This window comes from Diceros bicornis, chromosome 34, assembly GCF_020826845.1.
Source record: "Diceros bicornis minor isolate mBicDic1 chromosome 34, mDicBic1.mat.cur, whole genome shotgun sequence".
In the NCBI taxonomy this organism is placed as follows: Eukaryota; Metazoa; Chordata; class Mammalia; order Perissodactyla; family Rhinocerotidae; genus Diceros; species Diceros bicornis.
In genome coordinates this window covers 15,029,970-15,054,738 of record NC_080773.1, presented here as the reverse complement: position 1 = coordinate 15,054,738, position 24,769 = coordinate 15,029,970, and the positions used below count along the sequence as shown (strand labels likewise).

General features: G+C 44.3%; 1 pseudogene; it reads right to left on the bottom strand.

Moving 5' to 3' along the window:
* Nucleotides 1-1,077: 1,077 nt before the first annotated feature.
* Nucleotides 1,078-20,731, bottom strand: LOC131396876 (cytochrome P450 2B11-like; annotated as a pseudogene).
* Nucleotides 20,732-24,769: the final 4,038 nt, after the last annotated feature.

Genomic DNA, 24,769 nt, shown 5'->3' with positions numbered 1-24,769 from the left:
GTTTTAGAGCTTTGCAATTTGTACCTTGAAAGGAAAAAACCCACCAAGGTAACCCAGATGTACTAGAAAGGGGAAGTTGGCCACATATCCAACAACTGGACTGATTAATATGTGAAGCAAAGGAATGAGCCTATTGCTTGAAGACATGCCATCAGAGGCCCATTCAGATGTGGATTGAATAAACAACCATAGTATCAGAAAACCTTAAATGACATTCTCCTAGTTAATTAAAAGATTTTGTACTTAAGCTCTGCTGAGTGAAAGAGGCCAGACACAAAAGATTGTGTGATTCTGTCTGTATGAAATGTCCAGAACAGGCAAATCCACAGAGACAGAAAGCAGACTGGTGTTTGCCAGGGACTGAGGGGAAGGGGAATGGGGAGTGACCTCTAATGGGTGTGGGGTTTTCTCCTGTGTGATGAAAATGTTTGGAACTAGATAGTGGTGGTGGATGCACAACATTGTGAATGAACCAAATGCCACTACATTACACATTTTAAAATAGTTAATTTTAAGTTGTGTGGATTTCATCTTAATTTTAAAATGTATATTGGGGAGAAGGAGCTGTGGTGAAGAGTTTGAGTTCTAGATCCAGGCAGACAGTGTGAATCCTGTGCCCCACTCGCTAGCCGTGTGACCTCAGACAACTGATGTCGCTGCCTGCCCTCTGTTTACTCACCTGTAAAATGGGCATGATCATTGCACCCACCACAGGGGCTAATGGGATAGGATTCTAGTGTAGTCATGTCATGTATGCACAGATCGTGGAGCACAAGGAGTTGATAAGTGGAGGCTGTGGTTGTTCTGGGGAAGGGAGAAGCCCCTCAGGGTGAGCTGTGGGGCCTGGGAGGTGGAACTGCAGAGACCCTGAGCCAGGTTTACACTTTTAGCTCCTGTTTCTATATATACACCACTTCTGGAGTTCTATTAATAGAGGAAAGGAAAACAACTCCTTGAGTCTTTAGAAGAGCTTTGGCATGACAGAGGAGGTGAGACCGAAGAAATGACTTTCCCACAGAGGCGGCAATTGAGGAGGGGAAGGATACGAGCTTGCAGTGGGTCTCTCTGAGGTGGGAAGACATGGAGAGAATCAGAGGCCATTCTCTGCAGAGATGGGGATACTTCATGACCCTGGAATCCTTAGACCCCCTTCCTCAGCACCCTCGGTGGGGCAGGAAGCTGATCTGATACACTGGGGGCAGTTTGCCCACACCACTCTCCCGGGGTGTGAGGTCGATGTCCTCAGGGGCCACGGAGAAGTTCTGGAGGATGGTGGTGAAGATGACGAATAATTCCATATGAGCGATGCCTTCGCCAAGACAAATGCGCTTTCCTGTGGGCATAGATGATGATCAATGGGGGCACGGGGTAGCTGCACATTCTTTGCCCTGTCATATCCCAAAGCCCAGACAACTGTCTCCATTGCAACAGATTGGCATGAGGTTGGCCTTTAACCTGCAATCCAGGGTGGATTTTTAGGGGGTTCCCAAACCCTGTGAATCCAGGTGCGAATCTTTGCTGAGTGTGCCTTGCATATTTTTCCAGGAGAGAGTTTGTAGCTTCTGTTAGATTTCCAAAGGGTTCAGTGGCCCCACAGAATCTAAAGCCACACTCCTGGTTAGGTGCGTGTGTGTGTGTGTGCGTGCACGTCTGCCTCCACATGTAGGTGTGTGCCTATTTCTGACATAACATTTTTAACGTCCTTCATTTCTAACATGGGGAGAATGCTAGCTATCTCATAGAGCTATTGTGAGGGTAAACCAATAATATCTATAAAAATTCTTTGAATTCTATTCTGGCCCCTATTTAGGATCCTATAAATGTAGTTAGTGCTTTGTATTTGTTTCTGAGTGTGTGTGGGGTGTGTCTCTGGCACTGTGTGTGAGTATGTATCTCTGGGATGCCTTTTTGTCTCAGCCTGAGAGCCACACACTTCAAGAGTTCTGAAAAATTCCCAGATTGTACGTAAAATTGTGAATGAGAGTGATGCAAACTTGCCATGGGACTGTATGGCTTCCATCAGATTCTCAGATGTGTGAGGACCCCCTCCCCCCAGTAGGTTATAAACCATGGGCTTGGAGAGAAATGAGGAAAAAGGAGCTGAAAACTCAGGCAGAGACACTGAGAGCCTCCTCCTTAACGTCCGTGGATCATCACCTGCAAGCTGACAACCATGGAAGGTCATGTCAAGGATGGATTTCCAGGGATTTGCTAGACCTTTCAAGTTGATCGAGATTGTGCCCATGTGGAGCTATCTGGGGAAGGGTCCACGTCTTTCTGGAACTTCCAGAAGTTAGGAGATGTGAGCTTAGAAATACTCAGGGCGGGGCTCCAGGCTGCTTCTTCTCCTATAACTGGTTCTGGGACCTAGCTCTTTCCAGAACAGCCTGACGACCTGTTATCTCCCTCCCACTCCATCCTCCCCATCGCTGGGACTCTTCATTGGACATGCTTTGGTATTCCTGTGGCTCTAACACGTTTTTGGCTTGTCTTGTCTTTCCTTCTGCCCATGGCAGTCTGGGCTGGTCTTTTTCTCTGTCTGTGCCTCCTGTCAGGCACTGTTTCTCTGTGTCTCTTCTCTTTGTCTCTTCTTTTTCTGCTTTCTTCCGTCTTGTTTACCTCCTTGTCTCTGTGTATTTGGATCTGATTCTGTCTGCAACTCACTCTCTCTCATTTCTCATCTCCCTCTACAGATCCTTTTTTTCTCCTTTACTGTTTCTTCTTCTCTGCTTACGTCACTCTCTTTTTTCTCTCTCTCTTCTGTTTCACTTCCTCTTCTTGCCCCTGTCCCTCCTTCTCTCTCCTCCTCCTCCCTCCTTCTTCTCCTTCTCTCTCTCTCTGCTCCTCCCTCTATTGTCTCATGTCCACTCTGTGTCTCTTTCCACCACTGTCTCCCCTGTCTCTATCTCCCTCTGTGTCTCTCTCTGTTTCTCACTCACTCTATCCTTATCTGTCTGTCTCTGTTGATACTTCCTCACCTCTCTGTCTCTCTCTAAACATAGCACAGGACTATTGAATGGATAATTGACTCTCACCCCACCACATGGCCCTCAAATCTCACTTAAGATGAAGTGAGGGAGGAGGCCATTGCACAGGGCAGAGCCCAGGCCCTGGGTCAATGAAGTCACTGATGGGTCTCAAGACTAAGGCTTAGTTTCTCTGGGCTTTCCTTTCTACTAAAGGAAGAGGACTCTGGGACTAGAGGTTTTCTCTGGATGGGGCCAAAGAGTGGAGAACTGGGATAGAGACACATCAGAGCATGTCAAGACCCTCCCTGTCTTCCCTGTGCCAGCAGGATAAATCTAAATTCCCCCCAACATTCAAGGCCTTCCAGTTGAGCTCCTCACCCTTCTCCCCTTCTGTAATCCACACCCCAGGCTGCCTGTGTTCTTCTAGTTTCTCAATGCTCACACTGTCTCCACCTTTAGGTTTTTCCCTTGTTGTTCCCTCTGCCCTAAACACTCTCCAGTAGCTGGTTGATGCACAAACATGAAGTCTTTGCTTAGAAGCTGGTTCTTCAGGTAAACTTTTCCACACCAATCTACCAAGAGTTGTCAATACTTCCTATTTTCTGCTCCCAGAGCCCCCTTCAGAGCACTTATCACAATTACGACTAATTATAATGCTAATTGCCCCTATGAGCACTTACTTTTTGTTAAGCCACTATAAGCACATTCAAACATTAATTCATTATGTTAGCTATTATGTTGTGACCATACGATGAATGCCCATCTCCCCTGCTGGACAGCAAGTTTCCTGGGGCAGGGACTGTGTCTCTATGTGACTTGTCAAATGTATTATCTTCAGCCAAACAGAGCATTGAGCTCAGAGCAATGCTCAACAGAAATTTTACACATGAAGATGTGGAGAGGTTAAAATAATTTCCCAGGGTCAAGCTTACCAAGATGTGCCTTTGGGACATGATCTCACTTCTCCAGCCCCCTGTAGGGTTGTAATCAAGATGGCGTGCGTTAATGCAGGTAAAGCAACTGGTATATATTCGTTGCTCAATAAACAAAGACCTCTCCTTGATTGTCCCAAGGAGTGGATGGCACCTGCACTCTGGTGTCTAGGAAATGGAGTGTGGGTCCAGCTCACCTGTGGAGAAGGGTATAAATGCATCATTCTCCTTCAGTGCCCCACTGGCATCCAGAAAGTGGTCAGGGTTGAAGGGGTCTGGTTTTTCAAAGTAACGTGGGTCATGGAGAGCAGAGCTCAGGATGGGATATACTTCAGTGCCCTGAGGGAGGGTCGTAAGATCCAAGACATTGCTATCCCCTTCCCCACTCCACCCCTAAAAACAAAACAAGAGGATCGTAGTGATAACACCAACAGTAGGTCAAGTTTGGATTTGACAAGAACCCAGGATGCTCACTCTGGAGGTATGCTGGATCCCAGGCGGCCTCACCTTGGGGATGATGTACCCTCAGAAGTAAGTGTCTTTGGTGACCACATGGGGCACGCCAAGGGGGATGAGGTCCAAGAATCTCTGAATCTTGTGAATGACTGCATCAGTGTATGGCATTTTGGCTCTGTCATCAAGCCTGGAGGGCAATGTGAGCCAACCACCTGATCAATCTCCTTGTGGACTCTCTCTGCACAGAAGAGAGGGACCAGTGAACCTCATTTCAAAGAGGTATTTCAGCAGGGACTCTGCTCTATCGGCCAGTGAGCCAGGAAACACCTGTGGTAAAGGGTTAGGTTATTAGGTTATTGACCTCCCTGAGAGCAAGCAGCTTAGAGTGGGGGAGGAGGGAAGAAGCAACAAGAATTCTCACTTGTTGAAATCTAGTTAATGTTATGGATTCTCTGCCCACAGCACAGGTAACCACAGACACACATATACCCACAGGTGTCACATTTTGCATTGAATTTCACATTAGCAACTCTAGGCTATGATCCTGTCAAAATTCTCCGAGTAGAAAAATGAACTAATATTTCTTGTATATGTATGATAGATGAGGCACTGTGCTAGGTGCTCAGGAATGTAACAGTGACATAGACAAATAGATTAACCCATGGACAAGTGGATAAATAAATGAATACAGCAATCAGCCAACCTATGGATCAATTCATGAGTGGAAGGATTGATGAATAGAAGAACGTTAATGAATGTATGGATGGGAAATATTTACTTATCAATCAATAGATGAATTAATGAATCCTTAATTAACAAATGTTTCATGGACAAATAAATCACATGAATGGATGAATGGCCAGATTTATCGAGGAATAATTGAATGAATAAATTAGTGAGGGAATGAGTAAATAAAGGAATAAATAGATGGATGGATTGAATGACAGATGAATAAATCAAGGATGAATAAATGACTGAATTATTACATGGATAAATGAAGGAATAGATGGATGAAGTATGACTTGAAAGACCGAATGCTGGAAGGATTAAGGAATGAGACCTAGCTCATAGAAGCACAAATGGATGCATGAATGAAGGAATGGGCCAATGAATCAATGACAAATAGTTCATTCAGTAAATCACTGCTTCAAAAGATCAACAGAGGAATCAATTAATCCAAATAAACGATGTAAGTATATGTTTTTGGATAAATTATTGACAAAAGAATCTGAGTATACAGGTTAATTAATGAATAAAAGGACAGACTAATGAATGGATGGATGGATGGGTGGGTGGATGGATGGGTGGATGGAAGGTTGCATGGATGAGTTGATCTTTAATTGATCAGAGAAAACAGTGGGAGAACAGATAGCCATATTCGTTCATCCATCCACCAACAGGGCTATCCTAGTTGGGGGCTCCTTCAAAACCTGCAGTGATCCAGGTACAAGAGGGGAAAGTGCCCTCTCTCATTCAGGAAGGAACCGTAGCCTCACTCTGCATTCCAAGAGGGGTCAGATCTCCCTTGATTGGCTGTCCCCAGCCCGCCCACCTGTGATGTGGGGTATTTGAGCATGAGCAGGAATGCATAGCAGAGAGTGGTGCTGGTGGTCTCAGTGCCAGCAAAGAAGAGCGAGAGCACATTGATGATGAGGTTCTGCTGGTGGAACTCGCTGTTGGGGTCAGACTTCTCCTGGGTCCAAGGGATAGGGCTCATATCACAGGATGCTGGAGCCTCACCCCACACACCTCTCTTGGGGTGCCCTCCACCTGTTTCTGGGTCTCTCATACCGTCTGGCTTATTTTACTTTCCTCTATCCTCTGTCGGTCCAACTATATATCTCTGTCTCTCTCAGTCTCTCTTCACTCTGTCTGGCTCTGTTTCAATCTCTGTCTCTGTCTCTTTGATGTGTTTGTCTCTCTTCCTCTCCCAGGCTCTTTCTGCCTCTGTGGGTCTTTTCACCTGTTGCTGTATTTTTGTCCCTTGTCCTGTATTTACAGAATCTCTCCCTCTCTCTTCTCTCCTCCCTACTTTCTCCTTCCTTTCATGTTCCCCTCCGTTCCCTCCCGCATCTCCCCTCCCTTTTCCTAGTCTCCCCTCCTCATCCTCTGTTCTTCCCTCACCCACTTCCCCACACTCTGCCACTTTTCTCTCCCTTCTTCTCACCCCCCCATTTTTCCTCCCTCCTCTCCCTTCCAACTACCCTCTCCCAAACCCCACTTTGTCCATGTTGAGCAGGTAGGTATCAATGAGGTCCTGGGGACTGCTGGGGTCCAGGGTTTCATGGTGCTTCTCCACACTGTGGGCAATGAAGGTGTTGATTTCCTGCAGGTTTTTGTAGATTTGCATGTGTGTGCCAGGAAAGTGCTTCAGGAAGTCGGGGAAGAGCTCAAACACCTGAGGCAGGAGGTAGAGAAGGGGATGTGAGGTCCTCCTGGGGCTGAGAGAGCCAGTCACAAGGAGTGGCAGCTCTGCTGGACCCTAATACCTCTGAGGGAAATCCTCCCTCTCTCTCTCTCTCTGTACCTGAGTCCCTCACTAATTGATTCTATGTCTCCTTGGAACTTTTCTTTTCTCTTCTTTTTTTTTAAATTTTTTGTTTATTGCAGTAACATTGGTTTATAACATTGTATAAATTTCAGGTGTACATCATTACACTTCTATTTCTGCATAGATTACATCATATTCACCACCCAAATACTAATTACAACCCATCACCAGACACATGTGCCGAATTATCCCTTTCGCCCTCCACCCTCCCCCTTTCCCCTCTAGTAACCACCAATCCCATCTCTGCCTCTGTGTGTTTGTGTGTTGTTGTTATTATCTACTACTTAATGAAGGAAATCATACGGTATTTGACCTTCTCCCTCTGACTTATTTCACTTTGCATAATACCTTCAATGTCCATCCATGTAGTCACAAATGGCTAGATTTCATCATTGGCTGAGTAGTATTCCATTGTGTATATATTCCACATCTTCTTTATCCATTCGACCCTTGATGGGCACTTAGGTTCCTTCCAAGTCTTGGCTATTGTGAATAACGCTGCAATGAACACAGGGGTTCATGCATGTTTACGCATTGGTATTTTCAAGTTCTTTGGATAAATACCCAACAATGGAATAGCTGGATCATATGGTAGTTCTCTCCTTAATATTTTGAGGAATCTCCACACTGTTTTCCACAGTGGCTGCACCAGTTTGCACTCCCACCAGCAGTGTATGAGAGTTCCCTTCTTTCCACAGCCTCTCTAACACTTGTTGTTTCCTGTCTTGTTAATTATAGCCATTCTGACGGGCGTGAGGTGATATCTCATTGCAGTTTTGATTTGCATTTCCCTGATAATTAATGATGCTAAACATCTTTTCATGTGCCTGTTGGCCATGTGTATATCTTTCTTGGAGAAATGTCTGTTCAGGTCTTTTGCCCATTTTTAAATTGGGTTGTTAGTTTTTTTGTTGTTGAGATGCATGAGTTCTTTATATATTTTGGAGTTTATCCCCTTATCAGATGTATGGTTTGCAAATATCTTCTCCCAATTCTTAGGTTGTCTTTTCATTTGTTGATGGTTTCCTTTGCTGTGCAGAAGCTTTTTAGTTTGATGTAGTCCCATTTGTTTATTTTTTCTATTGTTTCTCTTGCCTGGTCAGACATGGTGCTTGAAAATATGTTGCTAAGACCGATGTCGAAGAGCGTACTGTCTCAGTTTTCTTCTAGAAGCTTCATAGGTTCAGGTCTTACATTCAAGTCTTTAATACATTTTGAGTTAATTTTTGTGTATGGTGTAAGGCAATGGTCTACTTTCATTTTTTTGCATGTGGCTGTCCAGTTTTCCCAACACCATTTGTTGAAGAGACTTTCTTTTCTCCATCGTATGTTCTTGGCTCCTTTGTTGAAGATTAGCTGTCCATAGATGTGTGGGTTTATTTCTGGGCTTTCAATTCTATTCCATTGATCTGTGTGTCTGTTCTTGTGCCAGTACCATGCTGTTTTGGTTACTGTAGCTTTGTAGTATATTTTGAAATCAGGGAGTGTGGTACCTCCAGCTTTGTTCTTTTTTCTCAGGATTCCTTTACCTATTCGGGGTCTTTTGTTGGTCCATATAAATTTTAGGATTCTTCTATTTCTGTGAAAAATGTTGTTGGAACTTTGATACGGATTGCATTGAATCTATGGATTGCTTTAGAAAGTATGGACATCTTAACTATGTTAATTCTTCCAATGCAAGAGCACAGACTATCTTTCCATTTCTTTGTGTCTCCAATTTCTTTTAGCAATGTTTTATAGTTTTCAGTGTACAGATCTTTTACCTCTGTGGTTAAGTTTATTCTTAGGTATTTTATTTTTTTTGTTGCAATTGTAAACGGGATGGTATTCTTAATTTCTCTTTCTGCTACTTCATTGTTAGTGTATAGAAATGCAACTGATTTTTGTATGTTGATTTTTTATCCTGCAAATTTACCGTATTTGTTTATTACTTCTAAAAGTTTTCTGGTGGATTCTTTAGGGTTTTCTATGTACAAAATCATGTCATCTGCAAATAGTGAGAGTTTCACTTCTTTCTTTCCAATTTGGATCCATTTTATTTCTTTTTCTTGCCTGATTGCTCTGGCTAGGACTTCCAGTACTATGTTAAATAGGAGTGCTGTGATTGGGCATCCTTGTCTGGTTCCTGTTCTTAGAGGGATAACTTTCAGTTTTTCACCATTGAGGATGATATTAGCTGTGGGTTTGTCATATATGGCCTTTATTATGTTGAGGTACTTTCCTTCTATACCCATTTTATTCAGAGTTTTTATCATAAATGGATACTGTATCTTGTCAAATGCTTTCTCTGCATCTGCTGAAATGATCCTGTGATTTTTATTCTTCATTTTATTAATGTGGTGTATTACATTGATTGATTTGCGAATGTTGAACCATCCCTGCATTCCCGGAATAAATCCCACTTGAGCATGGTGTATAATTTTTTTAATGTATTGTTGTATGTGATTTGTTAGTATTTTGTTGAGGATTTTTGCATCGATGTTCATCAGTGATATTGGCCTGTAATTTTCTTTTTTTTTGTGTTGTCCTTGTCTGGTTTTGGTATCAGGGTAATGTCAGCTTCATAGAATGAGTTAGGGAGCTTCCTCCCCTCTTCAATATTTTGGAAGAGTTTGAGAAGGATAGATATTAAGTCTTCGTTGAATGTTTTGTAGAATTCACCATGGAAGCCGTCTGGTTCTGGACTTTCGTTTTTGGGGAGGTTTTTGATTACTGTTTCGATCTCCTTACTGGTGATTGGTCTATTCAAATTCTCTATTTCTTCTTGATCCAGTTTTGGAAGGTTGTATGATTCTAAGAATTTATCTATTTCTTCCATATTGTCAAATTTGTTGGCATATAGCTTTTCACAGTATTCTCTTATAATCTTTTGTATTTCTGAGGTGTCAATTGTAATTTCTTCTCTTTCATTTCTGATTTTACTTATTTGAGCCTTCTCTCTTTTTTTCTTGGTGAGTCTAGCTAAAAGTTTGTCAATTTTTTTTTTACCTTTTCAAAGAACCAGATCTTGATTTTATTAATTTTTTTAGTCTCTATTTCATTTATTTCTGCTCTGATTTTTATTATTTCCCTTCTACTGATTTTGGGCTTTGCTTGTTCTTCCTTTTCCAGTTCCTTTAGGTGCTTTGTTAGATTGTTTATTTGAGATTTTTCTTGTTTTCTGAGGTAGGCCTGCATTGCTATAAACTTCTCTCTTAGAACCACTTTTGCTGTATCCCATAAATTCTGGCATGTCGTATTTTCATTTTCATTTGTCTCCAGGTACTTTTTCATTTCTCTGTCGACCCAATTGTTCTTCAGTAGCATTTTGTTTAATCTCCACGTATTTGTGGCTTTTCTGATTTTCTTCCTATAGTTGATTTCTAGTTTCATACCATTGTGGTCAGAAAAGATGCTTGGTATTATTTCAATCTTCTTAAATTTATGTAGACTTGTTTTGTGGTCTAATATGTGATCAATCCTGGAGAATGTTCCATGTGCGTTTGAAAAGAACGTGTATTCTTCGGTTTTTGGATGGAATTTTCTGTATATATCTACTAGGTCCATCTGTTCTAGTATGTCATTTAAGGCCAATCTTTCCTTATTGATCTTCTGTTTGGATGATCTATCCTTTGGTGTAAGTGGAGTATTAAAGACCCCTACTATTACTGTGTTACTGTCTATATCTGTTTTTATGTCTGTTAATAATTGCTTTATATATTTAGGTGCTCCTACATTGGGTGCGTAGGTATTTACAAGTGTTATATCCTCTTGTTGGATTGTTCCCTTGATCATTATGTAATGCGCTTGTCTCTTTTTACAGTTTTTGTTTTAAAGTCTATTTTGTCTGATATGAGTACTGCTACCCCAGCTTTCTTTTCATTGCCATTTGCGTGGAGTATCTTTTTCCATCCCTTCACCTTCAGTTTGTAGTGTCTTTAGGTCTGAAATGTGTCTCTTGTATGCAGTTTTTTCATCCAATCAACCACCCTATGCCTTTTAATTGGAGCATTTAGTCATTGATGTTTAAAGTAGCTATTGATAAGTATAGACTTACTTCCATTTTTTAACTTTTTTTTTCTCAGTGTTTCAGTAGTGCTTCTCTGCTCCTTTCTTCTACTATACAGAATTGATGGTCTCTTTAGTTTGACCGCTGTCTGAAAGCTCTACTCTTTAACTCCCCTCCTCCCTCATTTTATGTTTTTGATATCATATCTAACCTCATTTTTGTGCTTTGTATCCATTACTCTCTTATCATGGAAATAGATAATTTTTCCTCTTTATTGTCTTCTCTTTTCCCCTTAAATCTTCCCCTTTAACATTTCTTGTAGTACTGGTTTCTTGGTGACAAACTCCTTTAAGTTTTGCTCGTCTGGGAAACTTTTTCTCTCTCCTTCCATTTTGAATGATAACCTTGCTGGGTAGAGTATTCTTGGCTGTAAGTTTTTTCCTTTTAGCACTTTAAATATATCGTGCCACTCTCTTCTAGCCTGTAAGGTTTCTTCTGAGAAGTCAGCTGATAGCCTTATGGGGTTTCCTTTGTATGTAACTTGACTTTCTCTTGCGGCTTCCATGATTCTCTCTTTCTCTTTAATTCTGGACATTTTGATTATGATGTGTCTTGGTGTGGGCCTCTTTGGGTTTATCTTGTTTGGGGCTCTCTGTGCTTCTTGTACCTGGATGTCTGTTTCCTTCCTTAGGTTAGGGAAGTTTTCATCTATTATTTCTTCAAATAGATTCTCTGCCCCCTTGTCTCGCTCTTCTCCTTCTGGGAAACCTATAACACGGATGTTTGTGTGCTTGCTGTTTTCCTAGAGGTTCCTTAGACTGTCCTCACTCTTTTTTATTCTTTTTTCTTTTATCTCTTCAGCTTGGGTTATTTCTTCTAGTCTTTTGTCCAGCTTGCAGATCTGTTCTTCTGTATCCTCTATGCTGCTTTTGAGTTCCTCTAGTGAATTTTTCATTTCCAGTATGATATTCTTCATTTCTAATTGGTTCTTTTTTTATATCTTCCATTTGTTTGTTGACATTCTCACTGAGTTCATCTATTCTTCTCCCCAGATCAGTGAGCATCCTTAACACTCTTTGTTTGAACTCTCTGTCAGGTAGGTTGCTCATTTCTGTTTCACTTAGTTCCTTTCTGGGGTTTTGTCCTGTTCCCTGACTTGGAATGTATTCTTTTGCCTCATTTTGCCTCTTTCCCTGTGCTTGTGTCTAGGTATTAGGTAGGTCAGCTACGTCTCCTGTTCTTGGATACGTGACCTTATATAAGTGATGCCTTAGGAGTCCTGCAGTGTGCTTCCCTCAGTTCTCAATGTTCCAGGAGTGACCCCTATGTGGGCTACATGTGTCTTTCTGTTGTGCCGTGTTTGCTCTCCCTGTAGGCACCCAGGGAGGCTGAGTTATGCTCCTGGCCAGCTGTTGTAATTCTCAGCTGCTTGTAGTTGTTGTGGGCCCTTCAGTCTCTTTATCAGGTGTGGGGAGCTCCAGCACTTATGGCTTCATGTTCTAATACCACATTGTGTTGCTGTATTTCTTTTAAGTGAGTAGGCCCCCATCATTGCAGGTTGTTAGGCTCATAGGCTTACAACTGTTATAAGCCTCCAGCCTTTAGGTCTCTTGTCAGCTCTCTGAGGATTGCAGCTGTGTGGGTCTTGCCTCAGGCATGGCAGCACCCAACTCTTTCAGGGTTTGGAAGTTGTGGCAAACCCCCTATATGGGTCTTTGAGAAGCACAAGTCTTCTTCAGCTGACAAGCCCTGCTGCCCACAGGTCCACACACACAGTCAACAGAGTCCTGCCCCATGTGCGTGCCCTGACCTCCTGAAATGGACTCAGTCTCTCCACGGCATTTGCCCCATACACTCCAGCACCACCCCAGACTCTCTCCTCGGCTCCTTGTGTGCGCCCTGCCCCACTGAAGTGGGCTCAGTCTCCATGCTGCAGAGAATCTAGTCACCAATCTATGCAGGCCCAGAAGTTGCCTGAGGGCTTGTTGTTGTGTCGTGCCATTCCCTAGAGTAGGCTGCCTGCCCTGGCCAAGCTGGATTAAATTGGTGTTCCAGTGGGTGAGGCGGACCCTGGGCTAGCAGGCCCCAGGGAGAACTCCAATTGTGTCTGTGTCAACACGCCCACACCAGGCCACAACATTGGCCGCCGCCAATGTCCCTGGAGAGGTCTCACCTCTCACCTCGATGCACTTAGAGCCTATCAGGTGAATCTCTTCTCCCCAAAGCACTGTGCACCTTTCTTCCTGGTGATTTTAGGTTGCTTTCTGAAACGGTGAGTTTGTGCATGGGCCCTTTAAGAGCCAGTTTTAATTTCTTTGTGAACCATCTTTTCTGGGGGTACTGCCCAATGTTTTAGTAGCAGGCAAAGTCAGATATTTTGCCACTCTTCTCGATTGTGCTGGGTCCACAAAATGCCTACAGTGGGAGCCCTCCCAGCTCAGGGCCCCACTCCTCCAGGGAGGATTACGTATCTTTTTGCTGCTCCTGGGCCGCCGTGAAGCACTGCGGCTTGGGAAGGTGGCGTTTTTCCTCTCCAGAAGGGATTTTCTGCCTCTTCCACCTCAATTAGGCTTGTCCTTTGTTGCAGGAGTTCCTCTTATCCAGTCTTCAGTTCTCGCTCAGGGGTAACTTTTCCACGAGTAGTTGTAAATTGGCTGTGTCCGAGGCAGGAGGTGAGTTCAGACTCTGCTTACGCTGCCATCTTGACTTCTCTCCTCTTGGAACTTTTCCTCTCATATTTTTCTCTGTCTGCATCTTCCTCTCTCATCCTCCTGTCTTTTTGTTGGTCTCTGCCCCACTCTCCGTCTCTGTTCCACCTCTCCTTATCTCTGTGTGTCTCCCATTCGCATCAGCTCTCTGGGCTTCTCCTACCCACCTCAGCCAGTTTACCTGTTTTGCTCAAAACCCTCTCTGACTCTTTCCACCTCTTGCATCTCCCTTGCTGTGTCAGACATTGATAACAGGATGTTTACACAAGATGAGCCTACTGGCGACTTAGGACTATTTATTTTGTAGCATATTTGTATTATTTTTTCTGATGATAAATGGAATACCTAACTTCTTGCAAATAGTTTCAAAAAATGCAGAAATGTATTGATGTAAAATTCCTCTTATCCCTCGCTCTATAGATAACTACTGTTAACATTTTGGTGGATCTCCCTGCAGGCTTTTCTCTCTCCACAGTCCTTTCTCTCTCCACAGTCCTCAAAGGGAGGAGATAATTGAAACCACCTGTTGGGCTTGTCACACATACTCTCACCCTGGACCCCATTCCAATTTGTAACAGTACTACCTGTGAATCTGACATACCCGTTGTGAAGAACAATAGGCAGGCAGACTGTCTGCCATTTAATTTTTTTAGTTAATATACAATAGGTGTATTTCCAGATTAGTTGACAAAGAGAAACTTTATTTCGTTTTAAAAGAGGAGCATATTCCTTTGTAATCTGGGAGACATTTTTAAAAAATAGACAGGAGGAGAATGGAGAAAATGAAGAAATGCAGTTTCTTATTTTCATGTATCTTTGAATTTCTTCAAGTGAGGGGCTTTGCCAAGATAGAGGCAAAGATTCAGAGGAAGCAGGGACAGAAGAGTAGAGAGCCTGAAAGCCTGATTGAATCTCTCTCTCCCTCACACACAACACACACAGACACACAGACACACAGACACACACACACACACACAAACTCTTTTCAACTCTCTCCTTCTCAGGATCTCTTTGTCTCTGCCCTTCTTTGTCTTGTTTTCTCTCTTTTCCTCCCCTCTTCTCTCCTCTCTCTTCCAAGCCCTTACTCCTTAGTGTCTCTCTATTTCTGCCTCCCCTTCACTCCTCTTTCTTTCTCTCAGTCTCTCAGTCCCTGTCTCACCGACTGTCCCTTCCTCCAGGTCTCACTCCCTGTCTCTCCCTGTTGTCTCTGCCCTTCTTCTGCCCTAAGCAGCGTTTCTGGCCCCCAAAGCAGGTCACTCCTTTCCCCTACCCCGGATGCCCCCTCATCGCCACCGTACGTCAGCCTCTCCCTGACCTGGCTGGAGAAGGAGCTGATGAGCACAAAGGACTGGTAGAACAAGTCTAGGAGCCACCAAACTCAGGATCTCTGTAGGAGAAGCGTTTTCCAAAGACAATGGAGCAGATGATGTTGGCAGTGATGGCATGGAAGAAGATGGTGGGATCCTGGAGGGCTCCTAGGGGGAGGAGGCACAAGTCACCGGACACAGATTCAAAGGCCTGAGCATTTGGCTGCTGCCCCAAGCTCTGTGTGACTGTCCTCCATCACTCAGTCATGATGGAGAAAACAGGACCAGGAGCTAACATTCACTAACCTATATTATGCCAGTCCCTGTTGTAAGCACTTCACATGTTATTTCATTTAATTCTTACCACAACCCTGTGACGAACATGCAGTTCTATTGTTACCCCCATTTCATAGATGGGCAGACAGAGAGGTTATGTCATTTGACGAGGGTTACCCAGTTACTCAACAGTGGGAACAGGACTCAGACCCAGGCCGCCCAGCTACAGGGCTGTGTGGTTGGTCCCCGCTCAGGCCCCAGCTCTGACTCTGGGAGCAGGGAGAGTTCAGTCCCACAGGGCAGGGGTGGTGCAGAGCAGGTGTTCAATCAATCACATGCGCAGATTAAAAACCTCTGCTCCCCTTGTCCCTTATCTGTCACTCCCCCTTCATCTCTTCTCCCCACCTGTCAGGCTCTGGTCTTTGGGAATCATTCTGTTAGTTGTTGTTTGTGTAGACAGACTTGGCCGGTTGGAGGGAGGGTGGGCTGTGAGCCTGGGGAATGTCAGGTGGGTGCAGCCTCTCTCTCTGGGTCTCACTTGTCCATCTTCTCTTGTTCCCCAGCAGACTCTTTGCTGAGCCTGTCTGTCTGTCTCTCTAATTTTCTCTGCCTCACTTTCTCTCTGACTTTTCTCTTTCTGTGTCTCCGAGCCTCTTTCACTCTCTCATCTCTGAATGTCTCTCTTGGTCCCTCCATCTCTGTCTCTGTCTCCTTCTCTGTCTCTCTGTGTCACTCTGTTTCTTCATGTCTTTCTTCTCAGCCCTCTGTCTCTATTCCTCTCTTGTTCCCTGTGTCTCTGCCTCTGCCTCTCCCTCCCAGTCTCCACACTTATGTCGTGCAAATGGTTAAGAAAGGACCCTGTCACCTTCGTGTCTCATAAACACCCGGTTAAGGAGAATCCAAAAACAACCAGAAGTGCTTCTTTGATGGCTCATTCAGCTGCCTGAGAGCAGAATACCCGTCTGCCCTCTTTGCTCACTGCCAGCTCATCAGCAGTTCACCCACAGAAGGAAAACTCAGTTCATCATTTTCAAAATGTCTGTACTTACCTTTTATCTCTCTCTGCTTTCTTTTATGTAAGTCCTGTTTTTCCCTTTGATAGATGCAATCAATCCATGCATTGGTTTCCCTGAACACAAGTAAACAGCGTGCTAATTTCTTAGTCTATGTCTTTGTGTTGTTCTCGACACTACATACCCCACATCACTTCTGGCTCCCCGTAACCATCTTCTGCTCATCCCTGTCCATCGCCATGCTCCTCTCTCTGCCCCTGCCCCCTAGTCTGATGGTCTCTCAGGCTCTGTCTTTCTCTATCTCCACCTCTCTTTCTCTGCCCACGTCTACCCCTCCATCTTTCTGTTGCCGTGCACTGCATTCTCTCCTGATTCACTGTCCTTCTTTCCTACCCGTCCCCCAGGGCTCACCCTTGGTATTTCGCAGCTCCTCCAACAGACACTGAGCCTCCTCCTGAATCCGCTCCTCCACACTCCGCTTTCCCATCCCGAAGTCCTTCATGGCGGCCAGAGAAAATAAGTGAAGGGTCCTCCAACGTTCCCCGTTGGCAAAGACCACACCTGGGGGTGTAGAATTTGGAAGAAGACTCTGGGTGCCTCTTGACCCCTTATCCCTCCTTCCCAGAATCACCTCCCCAAGCCCCATCCTCCATCCTGCCCCTACTCAGTGCTTCTGAGGCCCTTATCATATCCTTGGACGACTGGGTCAATGACAGCGATTTTCCCCCGGCCAGAGAAGGCCTCAGATTGGTCCACCAGGGCCTCCCGGATGGTCTCTGTCCCACACAGTATGACCACAGGCCTTGGCCCCAGGTACACCGTGAAGACGTCCCCATATTTCTCTTGGAGCTGCCAAGCATACCCGCCCACAGTGTTCTGTTAGTCACTGTGGACATCTATGACCACCTTAGTTGTTAAACCATTGAAAGACTTACATTAGACTGATAATTAGGTGCTGCCTCCACACCCTCCGCCCAAGGACCCAGCAACTTAAGGATTAACCCATCACCCAGCCAGGGTCTGCGTGATTGGTGCCTTCCAGAGTACAGAGGGTTAAATACTCCTAATATCACCCTCGCCCATACCCTTGTGTCTAGCCAGATCTCCCTGGCAATGCAACTAAAGAATCATCCTTTTGGTGATCCAGCTTCAACCTGCTGTCTGCCTCCCGACAATTTTCCCAGAGAAGCACCCCGAACACTCTGCTTGGTAAACATGAAGGGAAATTGAAGCCCTCTCGGGGGTGATTATGCAATTTGAAAAGTCATCCAACAGTACAGCAGCTTGGGAAACTCCTCAGCTGTATTTTGAAGTGAATGCATGAAATTCATGAGTGAATTCATGAAATCATGAATGCATGTTTACTCAGTGACTCAGCAACTTCACTCTCAGCAAAATGACCAACAAAAAAGTGTATGTGTGGGCTGGCCCTGCGTCGTAGTGGTTAAGTGCCGGCACTCTGCTTAGGTGGCCTGGAGTTCACAGGTCGGATTCAGGTGCACACCGACACACCGCTTGTCAAGCCACCCTGTGGCGGCCTCTCATATAAAGTAGAGGAACATGGACACGGATGTTAGCCTAGGGCCAATCTGCCTCCACAAAAAAGAGGTGCATTAGCATTGGATGTTAGCTCAGGGCTAATCTTCCTCACAAACAAAATACATGTGTATGTGGATTCACCAAAACTATAAAGAAGGAGACTTGTAGAAGCCTTATTAATGAAATGTTCAGCACCATCGATACAGAATAAAATGTAATGGTGTATTCATGCCCTGGAATACTATGCAGCAAGGAAAAGAACAAAACACTGCTACACCTAACAGCATGAATGCAATTCACAGACATAATTTTGAGTGAAAGCAACTAGACACAAAAGAGTCCATATGTCATAATTCTATTGATATTATGTTCAGTAACAGATAACACGAATCGATGGTGTCAGGTTAGTAAGAGGGTAGTGACTGGAAGGAGGACATGAAGGGGATTTCTGGGGACAGGCCATGTTGTTCCTTATCTGTATGTCATTTACATGAGTATGTTCATTTGAGAAAATTCACTGAGCTGCACAATTATGATTTGTGCACTTTGTAGGGTGATGTTAAGCTTCAGTAAAAAGTTGGCTTGAAATCATAAAAAGGTTAAGTTTACTTAAAACTTACATTGATCTCTGCAAAGCCTCCTCAGTGGTCTTCCTACTTTCATTCCTGTCCCCCTTACAATCATTTCACCATTCCCCACCCCACTCTACCCCACCCCACTCCGAAGCCAGAGTAATCCCACTAAAATGTAAATTAATTAATATCCCTAACTTGCTCCAAAACCTCCAATGCTCCCACTGACCTGAGAATAAGACCTGAAGTCTCCACTGTGGACCACACGGCCCTATATAAGGCTGCCCCATCACCCTTTTGTCTTCTCCTCCCACTCGCCCCTTGGATCACTTTGATCCAGCCTCTGTGTTGTACCCCAAATGTGCTGAGCTTGCCCCCTGTCTCAGAGTTCTTGCATCGACACCTGTCTCTCTCTGATGCCTTCCACCTGCATCTTTCAGGGTCTCTGTTCAGAAACTAGGCAAGACTGAGCCTTCCCCTCACCACTCAATCTAAAGTAGCTCCCACCACTTTCTAAAATATCACTCTGCTTTATTTTCATCATAGCTCTTGTCTACCTAATATTTCCTTATTTGTTTATTTTGTATCCCTGTCCAATGCCAGTCATCAATGCCTAGAATACTCCCCAGCACACAGAAGGTGCCCAGTAAATTATTATTGTATGAGTGAATAAATAAATGAGTGGATCGAAGTAGCTGCCATTTACTTGCTATCCACCAGGCTTTATGCAATATCAGATTTTATCCTCACAACAATCTTAGGAGGAATACGTTCTAGTGGTCACCATCTCATTTTACGTACGAGGAAGCCGAAAGTAAAAATTGAGTAATGAGTAAGAGTTGAATCTGGAACACAAAACCACATCTGATCTGATTCTGGATGGATTTGGAAGCATATGTGGAAATGGAGGGGGAGTAGAGCCACCATCCTCAACCCATCCCATCATGACACTCACTAGCCCCTGCCCTCTCCCTCCCTCCCTCTCAAGATCTCTCTCCCTTTGTCTCTCTGCACAAAGATGCCATAGTAATGCAGGATCATGGACTCCTTGGAGGGTCTATTGAGGAGAATCAGGGGGTCTGGAACTCTCAAAATATTATGTTAAATGTGTATGGATATTTGTAGGGGAGAGAGCCCACAGCTTCAATCTAATTCACAAAGGATTTAGTGATCCCCCAATTGTTAGGCAGCTTCAGTCTCCGAGGGCATTGGAGATGAAGAGATCTCTTGCTGGACCCAGCTTCCCCTCTGTGAAGTCCCAGCTGTGTGACTGTGCACAAGTGCCCTCCCCAGGCTGAGCTTCCCTGTCCATCCCTCTAAGATGAGAGCAGCACCTCTCCCAGCCCTCTTGCTGTAAATAAGACCTGATGAATTCCCACACAATACAGATAAACCCTAGCCACCTCATTCTGAGTGAAGAAACTACTTCCAGGAGTTTACACAAAAGCATGGTACCCTTGTGATACATTAAAGACAATGAAAACAAGATATGCACTTGGGGCCTCCACATCTGTGGTAAAATGCTCTCTATTCAAAGCAAAGGGATCACAAGCACTAGACTCGGGAGTGTGGTCGCCATGCTGGGGGAAATTGGACGGAGGATCACAGGGCAGCTGGAAGTTACTGTTAGTGTTCCAAATCTTTTATTGGATAGTGGGTTCATGGGTGTGGATTACATTATTAATAAATAAATAGATCATCAAACATGAAATTATGCCTGGAAAGCACTGATACAGAGCCTAGTAAATACTCCACAATGTCAACTACTATTATAGTGTATTAATGTTCATTATTGGTAAGAACTCTGTATCCGGTCTCTGTCCTGCTCTCCCGCCATCTCCCCATTGTCCTGGCACTGCCACGAGCCAGTCTTCGCTGTCTTTTGTTGGCAGAGGAGAAACATACTTGATTGGTGCTACTGCCCCTTTTTCTCTCTCACCCAGTGGTGAGCAGACACCCAGGAAGGCAAGATAGGTTGGCGGAGGAAGGTGAATTTCTACACCTGTGTCTCACAGCCAGGACCTCTTCATGCCCACCTGCCTGCTCCAGGGACAGTGTCCATGCACTTTCAACTGGGCAAGTACACCTGTCTGATCACCATCCACCATGCTTCAGCTCCATGACCCTTACTCACCAACCTTCACACATCCCACCCCTGAGCCTGGGAGGATGCCTCCCTCCTTCTGGTGAGTGATCCCCAAGTATGGAGGCAGGGAGCCACCCTCAGACCCAGGCCATCTACATCTCACCCTCAGGAAGGATTTGAGTAGGGCTCTTCTGTCCATCTGCAGAAGGTTCCCCAAGAAGGGCAGAGGACGGGGTCCTGGCGGGAGGTGCCCTTGGGCCTTGGGGCGGCTCCTGACCAAGAGAACCAAGAGTCCAAAGAGGAGAGCAAGCAGGAGGAGCACACTGATCTCCATGGTCTCGCTCTGACTGCCTCCCACCCCACTGCAGCCTGGAGCTGGGCCTTTTATCCTGAGCCTGCCTGCCCATCTAGTTATGTAACTTCTTCCATTCCCCACCTCCTCCCTCGTCGTTGTCCAGGAGTTTGAACTTTAAAGAGAGGAGCTAAGGGACCCATACTTCCGCCTCTGGCAGCCTGGTGACCTGCTCACTCCCTACCTCTGCACTCTCTCCCTAGATGTTGGCTGAGATACTGTGGTAGAGATACCAAGGGAGACATGAGTGTTTGTGTGTGCATGTGTGTGTGTGTGTTTATTTTTCTGGGTACGGGTGAGCATGCACTGTCTACTTGTTTTGGCCATTTTTGCATATTTATGTTTGCATGTGCTTGTCTGTGCCTGCTTGCTTCTGTGTGTGTGCCTGCATGATTTTCATATGTGAAAGGGTGTTTTATTTACGTGAACGTGATGTGTGCCTCTGTGTATGAGTCTGTGTGTGTTTATGTGCATATTTTTGCATGTATTCATGTAGTTTCATACCTGAAGGTGTGTTTGTATTTGCACAGTGATTGTGGTATACTCTTTGTGTGTGAGTCTGTGTGAGCTTGTGCGTTTGTGCATCAGCCAGTTCCTGTCATTATAGGGCCTGCAGACCCTCAGTGTGTATCTCTCCAGTCCGCCTTCCTTCATTCTCCCTTCTGTGACAACCACAGATGGGACTGATGGGAGAAACAGAAGGAGGGGAGAGACACAGAACTGGTGAGACCCAGAGGTGGAAAGGGTCAGGTGGAGAGAGACAGAGAGACCGAGACCTGGCAGGTGGAGCGTCGGGTCCCCTGGATGCCTGATTGCTCTGACCAGCACCAGGGGGTTCTCTCCCTGCCTCTGGCTCTGTCTTCACAGTGCAGGACTTTTCTCTGACCCTCCCTGACGATCTGCACATGTGTGGCTCTCTCTCTTGCTCTCTCTAGCTCTCTCTCAGTATTTCTTTATCCCCCTTTAGACTCCGAGCACCAGGAGCTCAGAGACTGGGTGCAGTTTGATTGACATCCCCAGGGCTTGGATCTCTCTCCATCAGGAGTCGGAGCCTGCTCCCATCCAGCCTCTGGAAAGCTCAGGCCATATCTGCTAATTTGTGAATGAATGTGTCCATGTCCACCTGTCATGGCCTGGGCCTGACTTTCTGCCTCTCTCTCTCTCTCCTTTAAAAGAGAGTGGGGGAGATGAGGCAGCATCTTTCTTGCAATGTTAGACAAAACTCTTGCTGGACCCAGGATTCTGACTGTAGCAGTTGAGTCACACTCCTTGAACTCAGGAAGAAAGGACCTACAATCCTGACCTCTTGAATTCAGGGGTGGAACCTGTTCTTTCCTGGCCTTGGAAAGGTGCCACCATGGAATTTCTTGAACCTGGATACTGGCTCCTGCTGTGTGTGTGATCCAGCACTGAGCTTGGGTTCTCATTCCATTCCAGGGAATCACTGGTGGGGATGGGTGAAGTGCTTTACACAGAGTAACTCACTTAGCCTCGCCCTTTGAGGCAGGTATGGCTGTCATCCCCACTTTATAGATGGGGAGAGTGAAGCACAGAGACATGGAGAGTGTTGCCCAAGGTTGCACTGTGGGTTATACCTGCATGTCCAATATGGTAGCCGCTTGCCACATGTGGCTATGAAGCACTTGAAATATGGCTAGCAGGACTAATTAAAACTAAATTTTAATTTTAATTGGAAAATTTACACTCAATTCCGTTATTGGAAAACTTCTAAGTATATTTGGAACAACTTGGGTATGTCAATCTCCTTTTTCAATTGTAACTGATGAAACACAGATTAACTATTTCTGAAGAGAATTTAGGGTCCCAGTTAAGATGCAACAAAAGTGCAAAATAGACACCAGATTTCAAAGAACTATAGTTAAAAAAAGATATGACTAGAGGAGGAGGTAAAAACAGAAAGAAACCCAGAGACAGCGAGCGACCAAGAAATAGATGAGAGATATAATACAGAGATGGAGGCAGACAAAGGGAAGGTGCAAGAGAGATGGAGAGAGAGAATAGGAGAGCAAGAGAGGCAGAGATACAAATACACAGGGATGGGGGCCTGCCGCAGGTGAGGGCGGGGCTGGCATCTGTGAAAGAGCTTGTTGTTATATGTGAAAGTGTGTTTATATTATTATTTTATTTTTAAAGGTTTACTGAGGTATAGTTGACATACAATTAACTGCATATGTTTAAATTGTACAATCTGATCAATTCTAACATTGCACACCTGTGAAACCATCACCACAATGAAGATAATGAACATATCCATCACCCCTAAAGTCTCCTTGTGACCTTCTGTAACTCCTCTTTTCTCCCATTTCCAACCCCCTCCCCAGGCAACCACTGATCTGCTCTTTGTCTTTAGAGATGAGTTGCACTTTCTAAACTTTATATAAATGGAATCATATGGAATGTCCTCTTTTGTGTCTGCCTTCTTTGACTCAGCATAATTAGTTTGATGTCTTGGTAGTCTAAATGATGGCCTCCCAAAAATGCCCACGTGCTAATCCCTGTAACCTGTGAATGTGACCTTACATGGTAAAAAGAATTTTGTAAATGGGATTAAATTAAGGTTCATCAAACGGGGAGCTTATCCACATAGGCCAAGGATGTAATCACAAGGACCCTCATAAGAAAGAGGCAAGAATGTCAAAGTGAGCAGTAGGAGAGGTGATGATGGGAAGCCAGAAGTTGGAGTGATGTGCAGGGGCCCCAAGTCAAGGAATGCAACTACCAGAAGGAATACAGCCCTGCCAACACCTTGACTTTATCCCAGTGAGACTGATTTTGGATTCTCATCTCCAGAACTGTAAGAGAATAAGTTGTGTTGTTTTATGCCACTGAGTTGGTAGTGATTTGTTACTGAGAGACTAATATAGGGTTTGTTCATGTTGTTGCAGATACCAGATGCTCATTTCTTTTCACTGCTGAGAGTATTCCATTGTATGAGTACTCCACTGTTTGGTTACCCAAGGATGTGTTGATGGACATTTGTGTTGTTTCCAGTTTGGGGCTATTACCAATCTAGCTGCTTATGAATATTTGCATACAGGGTTTGCAGGTACATATGCTTTCATTTCTCTTGAGGGGTTTGTAGGTACATATGCTTTCATTTCTCTTGAGTAAATACCTATGTGTGGACTGGTTGGGTCATATGATAGGTATCTACATTTTATAAGAAACTGCCAACTTCTTTTACAAAGTGCTTGTAAGATTTGACATTCTCACCAGCAGTGTATGAGACTTCCAGTTGCCCCCATCCTTGCCAACACTTGGTACAGTCAGTCCATTTAATTTTAGCCATTCTGATAGGTGTGTAGTGGGACCTCATTGTAATTTTAATTTGAATATCTGTAATGACTAATGGTGCCGAACATCTTTTTGTGTGCTAATTTGTCATATGTATGTCATATGCTGAAGAGCTTGGTCAAATCTTTTGTCCATTTTTTAAATTGGATTCTTTGTTTTCTTACTATTGAGTTTTGAAAGTTCTTTATCCATTCTGAATACAAGGTCTTTGTCAGATTGGTGATTTGTAAATATTTTCTCCCAATCTCTAGCTTGTCTCCTTGTTCTCTTAACAGTTTCTTTTGAGGAGCAAATATTTTTAATTCTGATGAAGTTCAACCTATCATGGTTTTTATGGATTGCACTTTTAGTGTCATATCTCAAAAACGTTGCCCAACCCAAGATCACAAAGATTTGATCCTATGTCTTTTCCAGGAAGTTTTAGAGTTTGAGGTTTTACATTTAGGTCTATGATCCATTTCTAGTCAATTTTTGCATGAGGTGACAGCTATGGATCAAAGTTCCTTTTTTTGGCACATGAATATCCAATTTTTACAGCACTATTTGTTGAAAGTATTGTTTCTCCACTGAATTTCCTTTGCCCCTTTGTCAAAAATCAGATGAACATATATGTGGGTCAATTTCTGGACTCTCTATTCTTCTATTTATTATTTGTTAATCTTGACCCCAACACCAAACTGTCTTGATTAATGTAGATTTACATTT